At 44.2% G+C, this 6,526-nt stretch overlaps 1 long non-coding RNA gene across 3 annotated transcripts; it reads left to right on the top strand.

The window, feature by feature from the left end:
* Nucleotides 1–1,862: 1,862 nt before the first annotated feature.
* On the top strand, nucleotides 1,863–6,312 carry LOC119316322. 3 transcript variants are annotated; one of them, XR_005152875.1, is made up of 5 exons: nucleotides 1,863–2,504; nucleotides 3,590–3,854; nucleotides 3,967–4,036; nucleotides 4,602–4,993; nucleotides 5,653–6,312. It is a non-coding gene; the product is annotated as an uncharacterized LOC119316322 (long non-coding RNA). The 3 variants fall into 3 exon arrangements; XR_005152873.1 differs by having other exon boundaries at nucleotides 3,967–4,993; XR_005152874.1 differs by having other exon boundaries at nucleotides 3,573–3,854; nucleotides 3,967–4,993.
* Nucleotides 6,313–6,526: the final 214 nt, after the last annotated feature.

Genomic DNA, 6,526 nt, shown 5'->3' with positions numbered 1-6,526 from the left:
CCCATTCTGTACATGGGCCAACTTCTAGCCTGTTTTGTCTTTTGGCCTGCTAACGACCCGCACAACAGTTGGGCCTTTGACGGTGCCACTTGATTTTGGGTCCATTAGCGGCCCACGTTCCCCAGGGCACAATTTTAGCCTAACGCGACTTTCGGCCTATTAAAAGCCTAGTTTGTAAATTAGGCCTCTTTTGGCCCAAAACACTCTCAGCCTCTTACTGGCCCGTCAAGTAAAAGGGCCAAGACAAAATCGACATTTATTTTGGCCTGCTAGAGGCCCGCGACCCATTTCCATTTATACGGCCCTATCGAGCGTTCGGCCTGTTATCGGCCTGCTAAAAGCCATTGTTATGGTGGGCCACATTGATTGGGATCCACTAAATATTAGTTGACCAACCCAATTAAGGCCCGCTTTTACTACACATGTTTGTTCATTCGGATGGCGCCTAGGTAATGTTTGGGCGTGTTGGCCCCCGTTTCAACGATATATCATATACAAAAAGTTATCCTACTTGCCTCTAAAAAACCTACACTATACAATAAAGAGACTAAGGCATAGAAACGAAGAACAATCCTATACTATACAATAAAGAAATTACATCAGATTACATCCATTGGGCATTATAGTTCGGCACCAGTGATAATAAAACATACACAAACAGCGAATTACATACACTAGGCAAATAAAGCTCATACATCATGGACGCACATCAACAGAACTTACCATTTGAGCTATAATCTCTTCAGGAAATAGGATTGGCCAGATTCAGATAGCACAAATTTTAGTCTACAAAATCTCCAATTTCTTTTGTGGTTACCTCAGTGTCTTGTTTCATTTTTTTGACTCTTGCAACTAATACCTACAACTCTAATCTCAACATGTTGAGAATCATATACATGTTGTCTTGTCACCTCTAGTTGATGCTCGAGAACATCAACACATTCCAATTTCAATCCATAATCATTTGGTAATGGCCATGTCACACTGCTCTTAGATCTTTATGTTGAGGTCACTTCATCCTAAAATGTTTCTGTAAGTACACATGACTAGGGCAAAAATATAGTTACAATAGTAAAGCGAGCAAGACAGACTATCTTGTACATGACAAAGCATGACTAACAATAATATTACATGTCATGAAGCATAAGCAGGTGCTATTTTAAAAATTATAAAAATGGTAGTCTATGCAGCCCGCATACAGAAATCTCTCTTAGCTCACCAGAGGAGCTGATGTTGGGGCTAAATCTAAAACACAAACAGGTTACCAATTTAGACCACATGCAGCTACTAAACATTATGGCCCTGTTTGGTTCAGCTTTTATCGACAGATTCCGCTGCCGCGCAGCAGAATCTGAACCAAAGGGCGAACCCAGCAGAATCTGATTTCAGAAATCCGCTGCCAAAATCTGAACCAAAAGCTGAAGCAGCTCAGGACGTGCTTTCCAAAATCTAATTCCGCTGTGGGCCAAAATCTGAAAAAGCTGTATCAGCTGGTTTGCCAAATGACCTACATCTTTTTCACATCAGATTTTCCACAGCTGTTTTTCCACAGCAGATTTTTTACAGCTGCCTTTAGAAATCCACAGCCGAACCAAACAGGGCCATATATATATAGGACAGAGCTATTCTGTTACTAAAAACAGAATAATATTTTTTTTGAGAAATACTAGAAACAGAATAATATTCTGTTACTTATAGGGCGCGATGCACAATTCTGAGAAAACGGCCCAGCCCACCGCACGGCCTGAAAAGGAACACCCCGGCCCTGCCATACCTCGCGCATGCGCCGCCACCCTCTGCCCGACCGCGCCGCCGCCCCTCTGCCCGACCGCGCCGCCGCCCCTTTGCCCGACCGTGCCGCCGCCCCCTCTGCCCGACCGCGTCGCCGCCCCCTCTGCCCGACCGCGCCGCCGCCCCCTCTGCCCGACCGTGCCGCCGCCCCCTCTGCTTGACCGCGCCGCCGCCCCCTTTGCCCAACCGCACCGGCGCTCCCTCCGTCCGTCAGAGCTGACATCTTCTCCACATTCGACCAAGCGTTGCTTTGCCACAGCTACTCACCGGCGTGGCCGCCCTCCCCCACTGCTGCCATGGCCGTCCATGCTCCTCACCTTCTTTTTCTCTTCTCCGACCCCACCCCATCGCCAGCAAACAGGCCAGCGCGCATCCACCAGCAGAATGGCCACCATGCGCCTGGATGCTGCCCACCTCCCCGGCGGTGGACTCACTCCTCCACGACGAGTGTCTGGATCGAGGGGTCATCCCTATCGCTTCGTCCAAGGGTGAGCGGGCCTCCCGGTACTAGCCGTGCCTAAGGACGACCACCAACCACCGCGTCCGCAACCACCCAGAGCAGCCACACATGTGCCTCCTCGCTGCTCTGTCCCTGGCCACGCACACCCTAGCCGCAGCGTCCAGGCCATTCACAGCTGCCACCCTAGTCCGTTCACCACCGCCAACCGAGGCCGTTCGACGACGCAGCGATGAGGTCGTTCAACGACACAACGGTTAGATGCTTTCTCTCTATTTTTCTTCCTCTATGAAATATTGCCTGGCTTGATGGCTTTGCCTCTTCCGAGCCAACAATTTTTTGATTTGGGGACTGAGTGCAGTTCGCTGAGGCATTCAATGTACAGATGTTTTGCTTGCTTAGCACAAGTTCAAGATGCTTGTTCAGTGTAATATATAGCTAAAAGGAAAAGATGAATTGTGTTTTCTGGTAGGAAAAATTGATGCTCTCTAGTTAACCATCTATATATGCCATCGGTTCAAATAAACCGATGGCTGCCGTCCAAGTTGAATCCTGGCTACAATCTTCGCCAAAGCAGCCATCCTCCCTATTCTGAACTACCACCAGCCTCTGCCATGTTCGCCTAGCTCCATGGCCAAAGCAAATGGTGCAAGGGCATTTTCGCTAGCTCTCTTTTGTTTTCTTTTTCGTTCCTAGCTGCCACGGCATCACGTGCTTTTAAAAGAGTTCAACTAAAATATTCTAAGTAGTTCAAATACAAGAGTCAAGAAAAGTACAGAATTTTGACAAAGCAGGAAGAGAGTTTTGACAAAGTGGGAAGAGAATAGTTCAGGCACTAGAGCACTCCACCAACACAAAAATTCATCTACTTCCCATTAGTAAGTCAATTTATTTTGTGTTTCTATGTTCCTATAGCACGAACAGGTGCTTGTTGTTATGCCTGATAATGATGTTGTACACAAATGGCTTACGGGATATCAGGATAATGTGTATACAAATGATTTTTGGTTAATATTTTGTATGATCCATTTGACAGAAAAGATTCTTGTTATTTGTGGAGCTTTATACAACACTTCTATCATCATAGCTTATTCATGTTGGTAGTTCAGGTGCAAACACAAAATTAAGTTCATGTACATCTACAGGAAGGGCTCGCTTAAATATTTGAGTTTACCTCGTTAAAAAAAGTAAATTTTACACACAACAAATGTGCTTGAAAGTTCAATTACTAAGAACTGAATCATTTCCTATTTACGTATTTGAATCATGCAACTTCTCCAACTAGCTTATGTTGTTTCTGGCATTGCTCTAAGTCATTTCTCAGTAATATTTTGTATGTAGTGATGGACGTGAAGGATTTCAGTCAATCAAGCTAGTTATCAAAAAGGTATTGTTCGCCGTCGACGGTGCTGCCATTTGAGTTTATGGCTCTGTCCATGGAGGCTGCCTGGAAGTTTCTTTGTTTCCATGTACGGTGTCGGTGTTCCATGACAGCAGTCGTGACGCGTGATGTTCCCTGGTTAAGATTGGTTTACTTTGGGTCTCACAGTATGAGGACAGGCACGACATGCATTCAGTCTCAGAACCTGAAACTAACCTGACTGAGGTGCCATTCAGTTTTCAGTGATAAGCTCCATTTATTTACTAGTAGTTTCACCTTACTTTTTGAATTAAAAGGAACAAAACTTGAACTAGTTTGACCACTGTGTGACCGCCAGGCACAAGGAAGGAAGGGCCACCGTCCGAGGCGACGCATACATATGGACAGGACACAACATCCGACGCGGCGTACGTACTACACTGAAAGACAAGAAGATGAGCAGCATCCTTAGCCCGATCTGATACATATAGAGTCTTATATTATTTGATTTGACCACGGTACACGTAGCCTCTGCCTATGTAGTATGTAACGAACAAGATGACAAGCATCAACATGTAGTATATGTGAGTGAGTGGAACACGACTACTTCAGTACGGCTAGCTTAAGTGGTGTGAACTGAAAACCAAGCCTCAACATATCTGGTTCTTTCTTTTATGAGAGATGATTTCCTCCCGATTTCTAGAACTCACAGCCATAGTTATAATATAGTGGTTGGTCATCCTCAGCGGGTAGGTGTAAACCACACAGACGCTTACAACCAAAGCTAGCCGGCGGCGCATAAGCTACCTGCAAAAGAGAAGCCCTTCTTACATCGACAACATCTTAATTTTTATTCAGTTCAATTTCCAATTTTAGTTCAGTTCATTCTTATTTTTAGTTCAGTCAGTTTCTTATTTTATTTTCCTTCAATTTCTAATTCTTTTTCAGTTCAGTTTCTAATTTTACTAAAGTTCAATTTTTAATTCAAAACAGTTTGTGTAAATTCCCATCGAGCAAGTGTGCAAGGCAAGTGGCTACTGAACTTGTGCGCCTGCTGCTTTTGGATTGCCCAAGAAGCACATCATTGTAGAAGGCAAAATCTGTAACCTATACAATTCATGTTTGTTCTGACTTCTTGTTTCTCTAAAGCGGCCAAATCCCGGTGCAGCTGGTAGTTCGAACTTACGGCAGATGGCCGGTGACTAACTTCCCTGCCTCTACAAGCTCCTCGGGGGATGACTTGGTGGTAGCTGGGATCCCCTAAAGCGGCCAAATCCCGGTGCACCCAGCCGCCGCTCGTGATCCCCTCTCCTTCAGCTCCACTTCGCGGCGCCGTCAATCCACAGTAGTAGGGCGGTATGCCCATCAACAAAAAAGAACATAAGGTATATGCTTGGAAACTTAAAGTTCTGTACACATTTGGGAAACAAAAGTTATAGTTTCTTTCAAAGTTCAAAACGAAAAATATATTCAGTTCAACTTGTTCTAGCAAACCATGTGCGAGACACCATAGAATGAAAATATTGTTATGTCGCCATGTCTCCAATTGGTTCAACTACAAATAATTACATCTGTTCGACTACATATATTACACTAGCTCAACTGTGTGCGTCACATCAATTGACCTAAGTTATCACTTCAGAAAAAAAAACTGTAGATTTTGATGATGCAAGCTTAGTTCCTTTTTCTGTTTCCTATAAGTTCAAGTGATCAATTGCTATAAGTTGGCGGGTTGTTTACTCAGGCAGTTAAAAAAAGTGGTCATTGTTGTCTTTTTTTAAAGATGTTCGAGCGATTTTTGTAAAAAATGTTGCCTATATTAAGACAAGAACTCCTTCCTCCATTGGTTGTCTCAGTTCATCTGGTTAAGCATCTCAGTGCAACTATATTGACTATATAGTTTTAGTTTAGTTCAATATCTTGAGTATCACCTTTTTCTGCCATGAACTCATGCTATAATATGAGAGCTAAGTTCACTCTGAATATGTTGATACTAAACCAGAAGTTGGCTCTGAACTCTCATTTTCGTCTTAACAATTGACAGGTCTGAATATGTTGCCGTCGCTGTGTTGATTTCCTACTGCGACCTCGTTGATTCTGCGCCTTCGAACTGCTCCCTCAATCCCCTGCGTGGACCACTACCGAAGGTGGGCTGCACCTTCCACGTGCAGCCATGTGACCGTGTAGATGCACGTCTTCATTGAGTCGCCCACAGTGCATATGTGTGTGCTGTGTTCGTGCGTGCGTGACCGCAGCCATGCTTGGTGTTTCGGCGTTGTCTGTGTGTGGTCTTGCGGGCGTATCACCTCAAACACATCCCAGGATGATGCACGAGTTGCTGAGGAAATGCCCAAGCATGTGGCCTCTCAGCTACAACTTCGTCTCATGGAAGCTGTTGGATGTGGACAGCCAGTACGAATTCAAGTCTACGTGGCTCATCCAGGAGGAAAAGAAGAGGGACTCGAGTGGTTTCTCTCTGGATAAGGGCAGAAAACATTGTGCTCTGAACATGCTTGTTGATATGCCCATGAGAATGGGTACATTTTTCTACAGATTTTTGTGTTGCTGACAAGGGATACACAACTTGTATTTTTACAAGTTGTACTTAAGCATATCCTCTATAAAGTTCGTGGAGGTGTGGATGTTCTTTTGACATTGAACTGTTAAGTGCTTGCAAAATATGAAGTGTTGATCCATTAGCATTCGCAGCTTCGCACCTCATTCTTGTATGTTATGTGTTTCAAGTGATCAATGAAGTTTATGTTTTAAGGTCATGTATAACTACCTAGGCGTTCATGTATTACTAACCAGTAAGTACACCTGTTACTTCTCTCGCTTGTTTGTGCTAGTGGTGAATAGTTCAAATTCTTGGAAAATTTTGAAACATTCAAAATGATAAACGTGGTAAGTTTGAATGA

This window comes from Triticum dicoccoides, chromosome 6A (genome assembly GCF_002162155.2).
Source record: "Triticum dicoccoides isolate Atlit2015 ecotype Zavitan chromosome 6A, WEW_v2.0, whole genome shotgun sequence".
Classification (NCBI taxonomy): Eukaryota; Viridiplantae; Streptophyta; class Magnoliopsida; order Poales; family Poaceae; genus Triticum; species Triticum dicoccoides.
Note: the sequence above shows the minus strand (reverse complement) of the source record. Positions and strands in the feature narration are given on the sequence as shown.